The 18,794-nt window shown below is 36.6% G+C and overlaps 1 protein-coding gene across 2 annotated transcripts in view; it reads left to right on the forward strand.

Moving 5' to 3' along the window:
* Window positions 1–589: 589 nt before the first annotated feature.
* thsd7ba (thrombospondin, type I, domain containing 7Ba) overlaps window positions 590–18,794 on the forward strand; it is a 245,886-nt gene continuing 227,681 nt past the window's right edge. The window contains exons 1-4 of one of the 2 annotated variants that reach the window (XM_052564976.1): window positions 590–703; window positions 1,300–1,397; window positions 2,965–4,384; window positions 5,525–5,615. The gene's annotated coding sequence lies outside the window, so the exon portion shown is untranslated. Of the gene's footprint in view, window positions 704–1,299; window positions 1,398–2,964; window positions 4,385–4,424; window positions 5,616–18,794 lie in introns of those variants that run through there. The other variant, XM_052564978.1, reaches the window with a different exon arrangement.

Consider the following 18,794-nt stretch of genomic DNA (forward strand, 5'->3'; position numbering starts at 1 on the left):
CTTCAGAAATATCATGTGTTTTATTTGCTTATTTATTTATTTGTTTATTTGCATGTCATGTCTGTTTTATTTTCAATGAAGTTTGAAACCCTGCTACCAGAATTTGGGACAAGACTGGGTTGTGTAATTTTTTTTTCAAATATTGTCTTACAAAAACCATTGTGTACATTTTATTAATTTTTTTATGCACACATGCATATATGTATGCATTTTTATATACTGACAAAAAATTGTGTAGAAACATATTTACAGAATTACAGAGAAATTACTCAAATACTCCAATAATACTTGTTTTATACAACTTCAGTGTTATTTGCAACTTCTTGTTTAATTTTTTTAAGCATTTTTTTTTTACTGTGTAGATAAGCATGTTGAAGAAAAATACACCAGAATGAGTGAGACGGTTGATAATTTAACCTATAGTTATTACTCTGTAGGGGTTATTATCTAGGGCAAACTGTTCACTCTAAAAACGCTGGTTGTTTTTTTCCAACCCAAATGCTGGGTTGAGACCGTTGGGACTTTGGTTTGTTTTAACCCAAGTTTGGGTTGAAAATAGGTCTCGATTTTAACCCAGCGGCATTGGGTTGGGAACGCGGACGTGAAGGAGAGCACGCATGTCACGTTAAGATCGTACGTCTCCAGTGCGAGCAGCCGCCATTTTCTCACCGTGAAAGAAGCGAGAAGTGATTGAAACATAATGGTAAGTAAAGATTCAAAATGTAAAGTTATTGTTTATTGTTTACCCGTTTGTATGAAAGGCGGAAACAAAGGAGCTTTTTGAATAAGTACTTTTAATATAACGTCCATGAATGTCTTATTTAGCTACATAAGATTTTACGTTTTATTTTCAACCCAGAGTGTTTATTTATAGTTATGGCTAAATGTATATTTTCCACAAATAAACAAAATATTTTTTTACACTTACACTTATTTTATTTATTTTAATTGTTTTGTTTTTTTCTTACCATAATTTGGGTAACAGTGTTGAATGGTTGAGCTTGACAGGTGCAGTCAAGACTGGTTGTCAAAATTATAATGTTGTATGATTTTAATTGTTTGATTTGGATTCTGTTGAGAATTTGCAACGTAATCATGTCCAGCAATTAAAGTCTACTAAAATCAACTCTATTAACAGAAGAAGAAAAAAAAACAAGCTGTGTTTGTGGGTGAAAAGGTTTGAGATAGAGACCAAAACTTTGTTCCGTGTTTGCAGTCTCTGCTGTTGAAACTGGTGTATCTAATCTGATTTATGTTTGTGGTAAACAGACTGTTCTGTTTTAAATGTCTTTACGTCAGGTTCTCTGATTAACCATCTTCACCAAGCACAACAAATACAAGAACAAAGATCATATCACATATGCTGTTCCCACAAACTCATCATGGAGAATGAAAAGGTGACATGGGTTTACACTCTTCTCATATGTCAACAGATTTTAGCATGGCATGGTTGAGAAGTTAATTATGTAACATCTTGCTCCTGTTTGTTATAGCTGTGCTTCGAGGGCAGGGTCACATGTTCATTACAGCACTCCAGGGCAGAACAGAGTTCAGAAGTCATGGCACTTTAGTCATAAATCTCCCAATCTGCTTAGTGCTGTCAGTATTAATGCAACTCATTGGCTAACAAAGACAGAGCAGGGTTTGCTTCTTTTTTTTTTCTGATTCACTTCGCAAAATTTGTTCATTCCTAAAAGCATCACTGAATTTTACCAAAATAAACACATTAAAAACACATATGCACAGACAGAAAACAATATGTGCACTGCCATCTGTGAAAGAAAGCTGATTATGATGTTCATTTTATTATGTTGGTTAAATTCACATTGATTGCATAGGTGTCGGTTCAACCAACTTTTTCTTATTTTATTTTATTTTTATCAAAACTTATTCCAGATAATAAAAATTATAGTAAATGCTTTCAGTCATATATAAATATCCCTCATGTTATATTAGGACTGACTTTATAAAAAAAAATAATAATAATAATAATTAAATAAAAAATATATTTAAAGTCTCAGAAACCACAAATGCTGTATATGTAAATAATTCCAAGTCATTTATAATGTACAAAATATATTTTTATTTTTAATTATTTGATAGACAGAATAACATGGGGAAGAATAATAATAAGAATTAATAATTTCTAAAATAAAACGTGAAATGAATGATTCTGAAAGGTTGTGGATAAACCTTTTTTGTTAAGTATGCTTTTAAGTTATTACAATGACCTTGGGGTCTCCCAGACCCCAAACAGAGAACAAGGGTTAAGTAGTAACCTCATCTGACAGTGACCCTGTCAAGATTTATATTCAATATAAACCATTATAGTAAACAGTCACCAGGTGGCACTCCGTACACCTTAATTCAAGATCTTGTCTTTATTCTTTTGATTGAACCTAAATCAAAGCATATGTCAAGCGACATTCAGATTTCACATTTAATCTGTGATCACTCTGTTGAGTGCTATTAGAGATGGCATATATCCGTGCTTTAATCAAAGTTTGATGAATAACAGTGTTTCATGCGAGGAATGATCTCTTTTTTCTTTTTCTTCCTTTAAGCACCTGTGTTCTCTCTCCCCTGGGTGTTCAGATGTTCTGGGGGTGTCGAATTTCATATCCAGCTTTTCTTATACTGCAAGCACTGCAGGACTGTACCAATGTAAAGCTTTACTTACTTAGAAGATATGTCAGTATTTGCTATTGACTTAAAACTGAAATTGCAGATCGAAAGCAACTTTTCAGGATTTAAAATTAGATTGTTGATTGGTGTAAATCTGTTCTTCCAAGACTTTAGTTAGGGAAGGCTGGGTTTTGGGGAAGAATCAACCTGCTGCATAGGGCCGGCCTCATCTCCCTCTCTTCCACGCCCACTTCTCTTCCAGTCAAGGCTAACACACTTTCTCCAGTTTCCCTCTGAAGAATAATTGGGCTTCCTCCTTGTTTTATTGTTGCTCTCCAGATCATAAATCAGTAAGAGGGATGGTGGCGGTTCCACTGTGCGGCTCCACTCCTGCCCTGCAGCCATGATGGGGAGCTGCTCTCTAGTGACATGCAGTATTCCCATGTGTGCGTGGATATGGATCCCAGGGTAAAGGCTGCCACAGGAAACAAAAGATGGCTTGTATTATTGTGACCGAGGGCCCAAAGGCTAATTAGGCAGAAAAAAAGGCAGCGAAAGCCTGCAAATCAATCATGCTGATGCTGCCTCTAAATAATGAATGACAAAATAATGAATTTTTCAAACATTTTTTGTTTTCTGTCATTATTCTGGAGTGGGCTGGAACAACATGCTTTTGTTAGTATGCATGCCAAAACCAAAAGTGAACTTACATATGCTGATCTTTTAGGATGTTTTAGTGGGATTTGAGGTACTACAGTGAGTTTCACATATAGGCATAGTTTAGATAATGTGTGATTTGGTCTGCTGATCAAAACCACTTCCTGCTATGAGGTAGAACAATTTGTACTTTGCTCTGTTCTTTTTTCTGTTTCCTTTTTTTATAAATATATATTACATTCTTCATGATATAATTTGCATGCAAATGATATTTGAACAGTATTTGGTTCATCTTAACCACTTCCAGCCTTTTTATAAACTTTGCTGTACTTAAACTGATATGTGTTTTTTAATGTATTCATCTGTTTATTCATTTCAGGCACACAGTTGTTGTGTATAATAGACAGCCATGTACCATGAAATTAAAGTAAAGCTTGTGTAAAACAACACAGCTACTGAACTGCATAAAGGCAATATCAGCATTATGTTCATCTTATGGTCTGTGACAAAAGTTACAGCCTGTGAGGGCAAAAGGCCAAGCGTTGTTGTGTAGGTAGGCATGTACAATTTGCAATTAAAGTAAAGCTTGTGAAAAAAACGAAAACAATGTAGCTATACTGAACTTATGGCAGTATCAGCATGCTATTTTCATTTTATGGTCTGTAACAAAAGTGAGGGCAAAAGGACAGACATTGTTATCATTGATGTAGGTGCCATCTAGTGGAGAGGGGGATATTATGGAAACTGGATCAATCAGATTTTTGAACCGTCTAAATGAATCGGTTCACTAAAATGATTCAAACAGATGATGATGAAAGTGACTCGTTTCCTCACGGCACACTATTTTGAAAATAACTGTCACTCGACTAAATATGTAACAAAGTTATTAATACTGAAGTTAGGAAGGTTCAAAGATTTTTTTTCTTAATTCTTACTAATCCCCTGTCGTGCGTTTAACGATATCGCGGATGCAATAAATAGTGTATCGATATATAACAGAAGTCAAATCTGTTGGTTAACGTGGTCAAGATGCAAAATATGTGAGAAGCATTCACAAAAAAAAAAAAAAAAACCTTCTTATTTGGAAGACCGAGCCCTTAAGGTGAGTACTGCCTCTTTTTTGGTTAACGTTTAATTGTGAAGGATGAGATTCATTTGTGTCAATCAGGAAAAAAACAAACATTAAGGCTTGGAAAGAGTAATTTATTATTTTGTCTAAACGTTTTCGAGTGCTCCTAATTCTGAAGCACAATTAGAGCACAAGTGTTAAAAGAGGTGAACAAACATGAAAACGTTAACGTCTGAACGATATAGGTGCAGATGAAACGATTAGCTGCTCAATGCTCAGTGTGAGATGTTCTGCTTGACTGCAGGTGTGTCTCAGTCCTCAGAAAGACAGTGATGGTATGCTCGGTAATTTAGGAATACAAATTGAACAAGGCGATGTTGCAAAGAAACATCAGGCAAGGTGAAGGAGCATGGCAGAAAACAGATGTAACAAAACTGAGAGCAATAAAGAAACCTCTCAAAATGGAAATGACTTGCACTAGTCATCTCAGGCAAGCTGCAGTTTAAAACCCACCTGTTTCTTCTCATCTCAAATGGCACGATTTATCAGGCAGGATTGGGGAAATATGAATGTACTGGAGGTAATTTTCCACTGTATTAGATTTTAAACAAAAGCATGTGAAATTATCCTCAGAGACTGTGAAACCGTTTTACCCGCAGTTATGAAAATTAAACATTGTGGGAGGCAGGCTTTTCAGAGGATTGTTGATACATTACCCCTGATATTATGCAATTTGTTTGTCTGTATATTTTTAGGCTAATTTTTATTTCACCTTATCTTGAACACCCCCTGTTTAAATGCCCATAATTGAGACAAAGCTTTCTCATTTGGAGTCGGATCCCTCGAGATGCCTTACAGGAATATAATGACACCTCACCGCCATAATTATTAACATGTGCATTTACAGCGAGGAACACTTAGCATTTGGATTAAACCATTGATCTCAATTGGTCCAGGAGGTTTGTCAGGTAATGGGTTTACACAAATCAAAGCGAATAGATGATTGTTCCCCTGCTGCCAGCGTGTCCAACGGCCAGTACCCTTTGTGGTTTGTTTAGTCAACGCGTACAAAGCACTTCAATTATTACAGCACTCTTTATATCAGTGCTTGAGATGACAACCATTTCTTCAGCTGTGGAAATCAAGTAGCTTTTTGTTTCTGTTCACAAACAGTCATAAAGCCGCATAATGCCGGAAAAAATGATGAAGATGCAGAAGCACACGAGGAACATTAATCTGAGTGAGATGGAAAATCCACTGACAGGTATGTCGACCCGTACTACTCTTCTAATAAACGAACCACTCTGTTTCCCAGGTAATGTGCCTCGCTGCTTCCACTTCGGTAAATGGCTTTAACTTTCTCATCTTTGGCTCTGGAAGAGCGGGGGTTTAATGTTTATATACTAACATAAAAAAAGCCTCTGCTTTGACAGCACCTCGGTTAAATATTTCCCTTGGCCATAGTTGAATTGCGAATACTTTTAATAGTGGTGCGGATTGGAGCGGGCAGGTCTGGGGACCAGAAGGTCCCAAGATGCTAGGGCCAAATTGACAGGCCGTCTATGTTGGCTCAGTCTTCATTTACAGCAGGATGATCCTTGCCAACCCTGGTGGCAGCCAATTTGCTCTTGGACAGATGAATGTGGAGAGGTATATGGAGGCAGTGTTTTCCTACAATCCCTCTGGTGTGCACTGGGCAGATCTGAGACCTCTGTCACAGAACTGACATCTTATTTACCTCATTGTTTGAGGAAGTGTTGAGTCGACCGTTTCAAGATTTGGAAAATTTGACCACGAGATCATTACCTTTCGACCTACTTTAAACTCCCAAGATGTCAGTGCAGTTTATCTGAATAGTGTAGAATTATTTTGCATTTACGTGCTAACTGTAGAAAACCAACACTTAGGGTTTTTTCTGCCAGTCTTCGATGGTTTATTTTAAAATGGTATGATCAGACACTGCCGTGGAAATGTCATTAATTTATTGAGTTCTGTTTTGTTAAAACACAAGAGAACAAACAACACTTTTAAGTGTTCCCTTAGTTTTAATTAGCCTCTTCCCATTGTCAATTAAGAGAGGTTAAAACACTGCCCAAGGCAGGAGGGTGAAGCTGGCCAATTCTATCATTGAATGCTCTTTTTACAATTGAATCTCTCAGATCCCTATGCAAAGTCTCTTTGTGGTTGTGTTGGCAGGCTAATAAGCAGAACAATCTGTTTTGGGCACTTGGCTTATTCCTGACAAAATATAAATGCTGGTCTGTGAGAAAAGACACTTACTAAACATCGATACATTGTAATTTGAATATGCAGATTGCATATACAACAAAAAAGTGGAATTCTGTTCTAGAAGCTTCATATGTTTCTTTATGCATGCACATGTTAATACCACATGTCAAAAGGTGCGAGACAAGATTTTTTTTTCTTCTGTTGCAGTGGTCCCATAAAAAAAAGGTGTGAAAGATATGCATTGCGATTGGTTAATGTGAGAGCATGCTGGTATAGTTTAGAGCAGGGGTCCGCAACCTTCAGCATCAAAGGAGCGATTTTGGCCCCTTTCCCACCAAATAAAATTCACTTGGAGCCACAAGATATTTGATCCCCAAATAAAGATAACACAGCATATAGATAAAGACTTATATTCAGTTATTCAGAAGTGAGGGGGAGAAAATGTCAAAAGTAATAATAATAATAGGCTTAATTATATTTATTTATGTCTAACTGACAAAAAAATAAAATAAATAAAAAACTTTATCTCTTTTACTTGGCTAGGAAATAAAGTACAATGCTGGTGGAAAATAACCAATTATTTTTTCTCTATAATATATATTTTTTATATACATATATACATTTATCACAGAATAAGGCAGAAAATATACTTTATAGCTTTACTGTAATTAATGCTATGTCAGTTACCACTGTATCGTTCATTTAAAAGTTTCTCACCGTATTAATGATAACTTCCAAAATTCCATAACATTACACAAGCCCTTCGTAAATTATTCATAAAAATGTTAACTATACAGTCTGCTCTTTTTTATATTTTTTTATCCTCTTTAGTTTTAAATGAATGTTGCTGGCTGGTTCATCTCTCCAAACTGGAACTGATTTCAACTTTTTGACAGTTCTTCTGAAGAGAAAACTACTAGAACAAGGCTCTTTTTTGTGTGTTTGTTTTGTTTTGCTTTACTGTGTTTAATTTTTTATGTTCTTGATGACTAATGCAGAGAAAACTAATGCACACAGATATGAATTCATCCCTGAATTCTAGCTTGAGATCTCATTTTTGGGGATACGTCCCAAGAGAGAACCACAACGTCCAACTCATTTTCACCTGCAGACATCCTAGCTGTCTGTAACGATTTGCATGTTTCCACACTTGCCGATGAAACCCTCTGTGCTTTGGGCTTTGTTTTCTGTGTTGTTAGATGTCAATCACATAAGCTGATCAGTATTCAGAATGATTACTCCTTCTCCACTGGGTCTGATTTCTAGCTCCTGAGTCAATTACTTTTCATTTGTCTGCCCTGAATTGCTGAAGCAATGTTCAGCTGCGGTTCCTCACAGCTCACGTGGTTTGTGTCGCTTTGCAGAGAAACACAACACTCAGAGCAGCATATACAAAGTCTGGCAAGCATCAGTCCAGGCTTTTATTTGTTGTCGAGATAAGTTTTATTCCCTCTTGCGCTGATCTGAATTTATATATTTAATATTAACAATGCTAGACAGGAAACATACCAACTTCATGAGGCATGCTTATTAACATACAAAAAATGGAGCAAAATTTGAAATAGAATCGCTTTAACAAAGTTGTAAATCAGGACATTAAAATAGTTAATATTTTGAGAATGCATTTTTTGTCTTTCTAGTTTTTCTTCATGATTCTGTTAGATTTTTTAAGTTACATTGCAATGTGTGAATATATTTAAGAAAAATGTTACCACTTGAAACATCTGCTTGCTTGTATCCACTTGTTTTTAACTGAATGCATTTTTTTTTATTATTGAATTGAATTTTTACTTTTTTGCACGATCAGTTAATAAAAAAAAAATAATAAATCAGTCTGTATTTTATTCAGTGTCTGGCTAGCTACCTTTTGTATTCATTTTCAAATATTTCCTTGGTTCTGTGCACCTCAAGTAAAAGGATTTATTTTTTCCTTTTAGGATCTCTAAAATTCTTCTTCAAGTTCACCTAAAAATGAAAATTATATCATTAATAACTGCACCCTCATGTTATTCCAAACCTGTAAAAACCTTTGTTCATCTTCAGAACACAAATTAAGATATTTTGCATCACCCTACCCTGTTGAAAAATAGCATATGCTGATTAGGTATGTTTTGAAGCATGTCTGCTGGTTTGAGCTGGTTTAAGTTGGTTCTTAGCTTGCCCTAAGCTGGTCCTGAGCAGGAGCTTGTTGCTCAGGACCAGCTTAAACCAGCTCAAACCAGCAGCCATGCTTCAGAACATACCTAACCAGCATATGGGAAATGGCTTTACCATTTTAGTTTTCTTTTCGCACAGAAGGTATTCTCATAGCTTCATAAAATTTCAGTTGAACCACTGATTTCACATGGACCATTTTAACAATGTCCTTACTAAGTTCCTGTGCCTTGATCCTGGTTGTACCTTTGCTGTCTATGGAGGTCAGAGAGCTTTTGGATTTCATCAAAAATAACTTCATTTGTGTTCCGAAGGTCTTACGGGTTTGGAACGTCATAAGGGTGAGTAATTAATGACAGAATTTTAATTTTTGGGTGAACTATCATAACATTGGACAATGCAAATTAAAAAATAAAATATTTTTTTTTTATATACTTTCTCAGTCTGTATTTGATTCAGTGGGCTAGCTTACGTTGTGTTAATCTTTAATATGGTATTTACCCACCAAAATTAGTCATAAGAATGGGCATTCAAAGAATTTGATGTGATTGGTGTATCTATTGGCATTTTTACCCACTGTTTTTATCCATCAGTTCATGATCTTCTATTTAAATAAGTAATGAATAAACCTTAGTCAGGGTAGATGCCAAGATCAGTTTCATTCTTTGAGTAACAGACATGCAGTGTTAAGCTCCTAGGTCACAATTAATTTATTTTCAGTTAACATGGACATTGTGTTTCCTAGAGTTTTGGGCAGCTGGAAATGTGTTATGTTGTATGTTTGGTCGCTTACACCAAGGTACACAACAGTCTAGCCCATTGAACAGACTGTACCTCTATCCTTCACCCCCTCATTGTCATTTGAGTCAAATTAAGTATGTTGTCTGCCCTGACTAAGGTCTGTTCCTGCAGATCCATTGTCAGTTACAGACTTAAACCGCCTTGACAAGTTCACTTCATCAATTACAGTCAGATTTGACTCACTTCTCTCTAGGCTATGATCCACAGTATTAGCCCATGCTTCTATGCTAATAGTCTGTCATATTTTTAAATGGTAGCTATTTGTTAGCCTGGAAAGGACTGACTGATGATGTTTACAAATTCAGCAGGTAAGGTCTGAAATTATCTTCTATAAATCATGCAATGCAGCACTTCTGTTGCTTGAGATCATTCGATAAATGCGTCTGCCAACTTCGAGAGCGATTGTCCCTGCCACAGGGAGAGACGCACACAGGCTAGTCAGCTCTCTGTATTCTGAGAGGCCTTATAATTAATTTGGACAGCTTCCAGCAATCTGCTAGTGTCCCAGGCTGGTTCATTTCTTACAGCGGAGAGTGACGGATGAGACGTGGCCAGATTGTCACCGCTCAGTGTGAACCGGGAGCTCTCAGAGACGAGCGTTCGCTAACCCCCGTACATCACTTTGACTCTCTGCCAAATTTTTACAAAACTCTGTTCATTTGGAAATGTATGCAAATGGCAGGCAATGGAGCTCTCCTTGAGTTAGTCCTTGTGGAATGTGGTTAAAAGCTGAAAATTATGTTCATCCTCCAGCCTCTTGGTCTCTTTGCTGCTCGAACTGTTTAACTGAGAGTGATGCTTTAGGGTTGAGTTCAAATTCTTACTGGATTCATGTGATGAAACCATTCATTTGTGCTCTCTGTTTTGTAACCTATTGTGATTCTTGCATAATTCACATATGATTCATAATTTAAGACTGCAGGAGTCTTGTGCATGAGATTTTATTTTGTCATTTTGGTTTTGCTCAACATTTATCAGATTTGCAGCATGTGGATTGATCGTTGTTGTTTTTTTTTTTTTGTTACATTTCGTAGATTGAATGAATCATTTTTTTTTTAAGTTGGGGATCGGTAGGATTTTTCATACTGTTGAAAGGCATTTCCTACAATCTCCAAGGCTGCATAAAATTTAGTAAAAACATTAATATTGAAAAAATGTAAACGGTTTGAGTGTGTCCTTTAAAATATAATGTATTCCTATAATGGTAAGGATGATTTTTCAGCAGCCATTACTCCAGTCTTCAGTATCCTATAGAAATCGTTCTAATATGCTAAATCTTATTATCAATGTTGGAAATAATTGTTATGCTTCATATTTTGTGGATTTATTTTTCATGATGCATTGACGAATAAAAAAGAACAGCATTTTTCAGCTCAATTTTTTTTAACAATTCAATGTGTCCTTGCTAAAAGTTATTTATTTCTTCGTTGTTCTTGTTCTTTCTTTTTCTTAACTAAAATTTTGAAAAGTAGCATTTTCTTTTTTAATAAATAAAAAAATGTATATTATTTTTATGCAACTACTGTGAATGGAGATTTATTTATCCACCAATCTGCCATCCGAGTTCTTGGAACAAGTATAGGTAAATTGTATAATGTTTCATTATATTGAATTGGATCCTTTTAGTGATTTGGTTGATTTATTTCACAATATGTTACATATGGTTCATTTTCAAATCTGACTGATCTTGTTCTGAGGTTCACATCACCAATGATCTGGTCAAAGCAGGGGAGGATTATGAGTGAATAATGCCTGGAGTTTGGGTCTGTTCTTCACATAAGCCTGTTGTATGGCTTCTAAAGGCTTGTAGCGAATATGTCATATGGCCCATTTTTATGGCGCTTTTACAACCTGTTTGATGCCCTCAATCCTCAAGGAGAATCATTGCATGGGGAAAAAGAGAAACTGGCACAATATTTCAAAATCTGTCCTTTTGTGTTCTGCAGAAGAAAAAGTTATGCACTCCTAGAAATACCTACTTCTAGCTATGTCCGTGTTTAGCAGCGAAGCAGTTTAAATGTACCAAAGGAGCTTTTGCTCCAGATTTTTTCATTTACTGAAAGTGTCACACTGTTGCCTGCTCGGCTTGTTTGGATTATTATACACGGAAAACTAGTGAACCTCTACATGCGCCCCATACCATGTGCATGTTGCCTGGCAACACACTCCAGGATTCCTTAGAAGGTAAAATGATGCACATTAGACATGCAGAACCAACAGGAGCAAGATAATGAAAATAGGCCTTCTGTGCTTGATTTCCCCTCACCCTTCTCTTCCTCAGCAGGTGAACTGCTGAGTATGCTGGAAAACCGCTTTAGATGGAGATTCGCCAAACGAATCGCCACACCTTCAAGGCAGCGTGATTTGATTTTAAGATTGAACCAGCAAGGGTGCCCATAATTAGCGGTGTGATTAGAAACCATCATTAACATTGCGTAATTACCTTGATCAGATGTTCCACTTTTGCTAATAAAGTTATCCAAGTCCCTCAGCAGAACCACAGCGATCTTAATTTGTGGTATTAATTTGGCAAAATCTTTTAATGAAGGCAGTTGAAGTTGTGGCATTGGTCCTCATGAAAAGAAAAAATGTATAAAGGGTTGTGTACAAATTGTGTACATTTATAGATTTTAGTCATTTAAAAATGACAACATTTGAAAATATATAAATGTCTAAAAGTGAATTTTGAAACAGTCTGTGATCATTTTCGTAATTAATGGTTTGTTAATAGTGAGATTAGGACCTTAAAATAAAGTGTTAGCAGATTTACTGCTGTTTGCTGGTTCTTTGTTCACTGAAGTGTTAGTTTGTGGCGAAGGAGGTAGTATGAAGTTTAAGCTATACTGTATACTGAACTTTTCACAGAGTTATGTTTTATTATTTTTTTTATTATTATTATTTTTTTTCAAATAAACTTTTTCCAAAATGGGCTTCTTGAACACTCTCCTGTTTTCCATTGGTTGGACAAACAGATATGTTCTAATTTCATCAACTGGCTTTGATACACGGTTTATTAGTTTGTCAGGAACTGTAGCAGGTTGATACAGCAGAGTTTTTTGAGAATAAAATACATTATGCATGTCAAAAATGTCGCTATAGTGACATCAAATCTTGTTTGAGGGACAGTAATAAGAAAAGGAAATATCCACAAGTAAAATGGTCTATTCCACAGTTTTTTAAGTTATGTCTGTATAAAACACATTTTCTAGTTAACCTGTATTTTTACTTTGTAATCAAACCATTATTATTATTTTTGTTCAGCCATGGTCTGGCATTGTAGTATATCTCAGAAAACACTATTTTAAGCTTTGACGACATGAGACTGAGTTTTGTTAGTTAGTTCCTGCTGGTAGATTGCATAACTATGCTATGACATGGACAACAAAAATTGACAGTCATTCAAAACAGCTGCGTATTGTGACAAAATTTATTTTTAATTTTAATCTCTAGTGATTTAATAAATTTTAATAGTATAAAGAGTAATGGATCATGAATAATTTCAGCTAAAACAAATACATTTTTAGCTACTAAACCAAACAAGAAGAATCTGATAAAAAAAAAGCAGAACAACTATTGCCCCCTGCAACATCCTGACAAATAGCACTTGGCTGCATGGTACAGGATGAGCAGGGATTCCATTACCATGTGCAGCCCCAGTCCACTCCAGCAAGCAAAGACAATAGAATAAAAAAAAAAAAAAATACAAAATTCTGCCCCCTGGCCATACCAGCAGCTGCATGCCATGTGTAATTTTCAGCTCTATGCTCATTGATGCAATTAAAACTGAATTAAAATGAAAAATGCACCGGGTTGAAATCAACAGCTCTACCCCCTCCACAGCTAAAACTCCCAAAGTTTTCAAAAGAAACTTTCAGATACTCAAGTCTGTGCTCTCCTTGCAGTATTTTACCAAGCCTTTATACAGAGGCAAGTGTGAATCAGTGGATTTCATGCAATCTGGAGCGCTTCAGTATTGAATCACATTGATCTAATTGCTTAAATAGGCATACTGATAGACTCTCAAATGAACTTGAGTAGCATCCACCCACATTTTGGCTTTATTTTGCTCCCTTTCATTGTTTTCTCATGCTCTCTGCTTTGCTTCCAGTTGCTGGGGATAAAAGCATCGCTAAAAGAATAAATGTTTCAGTGTAGCTGCAATAACTACGTGCCACCAGCCCTAGATGTCTTTGCACAGCAGATCTCATCTAAATGAAAAGCAGCCTGAGGTGCTCTTTCACATGATTGAAGTCCGTGCTAATTAATGAACACCAGCGTCTAACAACCCGAGAGCCGGTATTCTACGCACACATGTCCCAGTGGGCTTGACTGCCTCTGTTTCTCAGGGCTGTAATTCTCAGAGGACGGAGCGATACAGTCTTCAGTCTCACCTGCGGATGGATGGAGGGATGGAAAGAACGAATGAGCCGGGGACCAGGAGATTTGAGCATCCTATAGATTTGGTCACAGAGGTGTGATGATGGAGGGGGCTGTCAGGATGCTTTCACATGGGGTAAATCACACCTAGATGGAGAGGCGAGAGTGCCACCATGCATTAGGTTTGGAATTAACATTTCTCTGCTCTGGACCAGCAGAGTGATTTGGGACTCTATCTAGCACACATCCGTCCGTAAGACACTGAAATCACACCGAGTTAAGATTGGTGTTTTTAGCAACATGATGGGAAATCTGTGGATGGAGTGGGAGTTAAGTCTGGTCCCCAAATCTTCAGTATTTACTCTCCAACATTCAAATGGTTTAGGTCTAAGGGAGCAACGAGCAACACTTTTTCTCACTATCCTCTCATTATGATGGAGGTTAGGTTTTTTTTGTATACTGAGGGATAGATTTGGTTTTAAGGGATTTCATCGGATTAAAATATCAATACATTCAAAGCCAGATTTCCTCCGGTGATATTTATTTATTTATGACTAAGAAAGATTCTTGGAGGCATTTTAAACAACAAATAGTGCTTGTGCCACTAGATGGCAGAATATCAACTTGCATTAAAGGAAGTGTGTTGAATTTGAGTGCATGTTGATGAAAGGTACCTTTCAAGATCAGAAACCCTCTTCTGATGCATTACCTTTTTGACATTATACTCTGTTACATAATAAATATCTGAAATCTCACTAAATGAGTGCTGATTTAAATTAGCTAAAGAAGTGTAATAGTTCAAACTGATTAAATGAACGTTCCAGTTCCAGTTTCATTTTAAGATCAGTCAGCAGCATTTGTGGCACAATCTCAATTACCACAAAAATTAAATTCAGTCTGTCCTTCAGTTTTTATCATAAAAAAAGCAAAAAAGGGGGTGGATAATGCAATCTGTTTCAGTAGTATACTGTAGGCACAAGACACACACAATAAGAAAAAAGGCTTTAAAACACATTTTCTGTTGTTTTATCCAATTTTACAGCTTTGTGGTCATGTCAATGTAACGCCTAAATAACGACAGAGTTTCAATAAAGCACAAATATATCCAAGTCCCATTCACTTCTGTTATAAGTGCCTATTTTCCCCCATAAATGAGGGAAGATGATATTTTAAGAAATGTTAGCAGTTTTGGTTACCTTTGACATCCAGTGTATATTCCAGTGTCACTGGGGCGTTACCTTTTCAAAAGACTCTAATAAGTACTTTTAAGGTCCTAATACTCACCCTTTCGGGTTTGATAAGGTACAGAGGTGTACCTTTTGAAAGGGTACTGCCATGTTCCGAAAAACCAAAAAATATTTCTTAAATAAACGTCAAGTTTCTTGACATCAAAAGTGGATATAAAGAAACAAGAAAGCGTCCTCCGGATGTCCTAATGTTTCAGTGTGTGTATCAGTTAAAATGTCACAAGAGAACATTACGCACCACCCAAGGGTAGTACGCTCAGTGCCCCTCTGTCAGACCACATTCACCCACCCGACTCGGACAGCCTCCAAATGCTACTCTGCCGCAAAATATCTCCATTTATTTGATGCTGTCCAACACCGGAAGCAAACAATGTTTTCCTTGTCAACAATTCAGAGCACCTAGTCAGCCTGTCACGCTCCAGAGTGCATCCTTTGGCTATGGCTATACTGACAGCCTCTCACTCTGTCTGGAAATACTCAAGCTCTTTATAAAAGTGCTCAAACACAGACAGGAGTGCGATAGATGGGTGCGAAGAACATCCTCTTATCCTTGTGAAATAAAAAAAAACAGCCAAAGAAATGACGAAGTTTCATTATTCAACTTGTGATGTTAGTTATTGGCGTATTTTTTTTTTTTCTGGCTCCAGGGTGTTGCATTACTTTTCTCACTTTTTCCACATTTTTTACTTCCTCTGTGACTGTTTCAACCCTGGGGGATGAAATATAGGATGCCAGTGGAGCAACATTTGTGTTTGCTGCCGTTTTCCTGTGGCTGGTGATATTATCTCATATTCTGCTGTATTTTTTGAATGTACTGTGGACGGTTGTAGAGGGTTTTCTATAAGACTGGGTTCACATATATACATTTCTACGTGCTAACAAATCTCAATTTTAGTTATATTCTGTTGGCTGCATTTCGTGTCTACTGGTCCAAGTTAAAAACGGATATTTATAGAAATCAAACAGGATTATGTGTTTCCGGTTTAGCTGTATATGAGCCAGCTTCTGTGCGGTGTGTGTGTGTGTGTGTTGGAGCAGAAACAGGATTACTGATGTATATGTAGATGAGCAACAGAAGTAATCCAGCTCTGAGGATTCTGGGAAGCAGAGCAGCAGGTGTCCTCCTGTACGAGAACAGTTATCTCGCCTCCGTTGTTTGTAATTTGGGCATAAAGTACTTCACCTTACACTCATGCATGCACAATTTCTCAGTGAAAACAGCTAGAATTAGTAGTAGAAAATATAGTCTGTGTCACAAAGCACATATCCCACCTAATGACCAATGAATTAGGGTTCAATGGTGACTAGTAATTGTAATGACTTTTGTAAATGTTATTAATGACATTTTGATAATGATTGCTTGTGTAGTGACACACCACATGCAACCATGTGTGTCCCCAGTAATGTATAAGAACTTGCAGATTCCTCGGTGGAAGAGTGGAGTAACATCTCACAGCAAGAACTGCAAATCTGGTTCAGTCCATGATGATTAGATAGACTTTAGTACTTGAAACAGTTGCTGACTGTTCCTTTTTTGACCTCCCCTTTGTTCAGGGAACATTATTCCATTTTTGTTCATCAAATGCCTGTGAAACTTGTTCAGTTTACATCTCAATTGTTGCATCTTTTTATGTTTTTTATCCAATGTTGTGTTCTTTTTATCCAGAAAAGTATACATAAAGATACGTGCTTTAAATAAAAGTAGGTGAAAGTGAGAGGGTTCTTCAGTTCTAAAAAATCATTCTGATGATTTTCTTCCTCTGTCATTATCATTATAATTGTTGTGTGGACTTCCTATTTTCATATAATTGGAATGGTTATTAAAACTTTAAAGTTATAGTTATTGTCCCTATGAACTGGCAATTATTTTCCTGAATGAGGCACAGTTATCAGTTATGTTGCGCAGTGCAACATCTCGTCACAACTTTTTACACATTGTGTGTGTGTGTGTGTGTCTGCGTTTTAATGATGTCAAGAACCATTCATCCAATAGACTTCATGCATGGCATAACAAATTATTACAAGGATAGGTTACTGTAGTTTTTTTTATTTTATTTTTTTTATGCCGTATTCCAAGCAAATTAAGTGCACGTTTTTTTCATGTGTAAAATTATTGATTAACATGTGGATAACCCCCCCCCCCCTTTTTTTTTTTACCCCAACAAAAAGTGTACTATTTGCAGAACTCAATTCAAACCTGATGTGCTGTTGTGGTATGCCAATTTCAAATTGCATCTCTGGCACACTGCCTTTGCTTTGTCCTCACTCAATTTAAAGTGCTCCACACAGTTGAGGTCTTCTGCGTTTTTGTCTTCTCTTCCATATGAACTGAATCGTGACAATCATTATGTTCACTCATGGGCGATTCATAAGCCGCTTTTCCACTATCAGGCCGAACGGTTCTCTTTGCTTAACCGTTCCATTCCATCACGATCTGGGCCAGTCAACACGGATACGGTTTCATTTAACACTGTGGTGCTTGGTAACGCAAGTGTAATATACACAACGATGTGGACAATGATCAGATATTTCTGTTTTTGGGACTCCTTTTTTTATCTTATATTTACTTCTTTCAGGTACAGAAAAAAGGACACAACTCTTGACATGAATAAAATAAACAGAGGGCGACGACGGGTATAATATCAATAAGCACAAATGTTTCCTAAACAGACTAAACTGTCATTGACAGTGTTTTTTATTTTATTTTTTATGTATATTGAACGTAGCTTAGCTGTTTACTTAGCTGGTAGCCAGGCGATGTCACACACAGATAGTAAAAAAGTGGCTATATTATAGTGCGACTGAAAACTGTTTCGCGGCGATGCCATGTGTAAAAAATATTAAACAAAGTATCTTTGAATCTCAAAATTTTAAAATTGAATGCTAACCCACCAAATGCATATTCAAATATCCAAATAATCGAATATTCTGATCCAGCCTATCAGATTATTAAGACATAAGTAAGAGTGCCAAAATGGCGTGTCTTGTCTGAATTTTCTGGAAAAACTGAATTATTTGTTCGATACACATGTGTATATGTATCCAAATGTTTGGTACGAATACATGTACAATTACACCCCTACTAGTGTATATAAAACAAAAGATGTCTATTGAATATCCCCATTCAGCTTCCTAAGTAAATGTGTGTGTGTGTGTGTGTGTGTGTGTGTGTGTGTGTTTGAGCGCGGGAGGAAGAGAGTGTAGCTTTGGTGTGTCACCACCTTCCAAGTGTTAAACCAGTGAATCAGTCCTTCCTTATGTGGCGCTGAACCTCAAACAATTTGCAAGATGAATGAGGTTACAAAGTTAAACGTTGGCATTGTGTCTGAGTGAATAAGAACTTTTCCCTTTTATTTATTTTTATTTTTTACCTGTCCTCTTTTTTCCTCACTAAACATTGCTAGGCAAGTAAAACTACACTTAGCAGAGAATATATTTGTTGGTGGAAAGCAGTGTATGCTCCATTAGGCCTACTGGATTGTTGTCAAGGTGCATAATACATTTTTGCCTGCACTTTGCCTTGCCTGTGGGTCATTTAAAAGACTGCTGAAGCGTTGTCTTTCATCATACTGCTAGACATAGCAGTATTTGGAAGGGAAATAACTTTTGCAGATTGTAAAGTGTCTGTCTCTAAT

Source organism: Carassius gibelio, chromosome B9 (assembly GCF_023724105.1).
Source record: "Carassius gibelio isolate Cgi1373 ecotype wild population from Czech Republic chromosome B9, carGib1.2-hapl.c, whole genome shotgun sequence".
In the NCBI taxonomy this organism is placed as follows: domain Eukaryota; kingdom Metazoa; phylum Chordata; class Actinopteri; order Cypriniformes; family Cyprinidae; genus Carassius; species Carassius gibelio.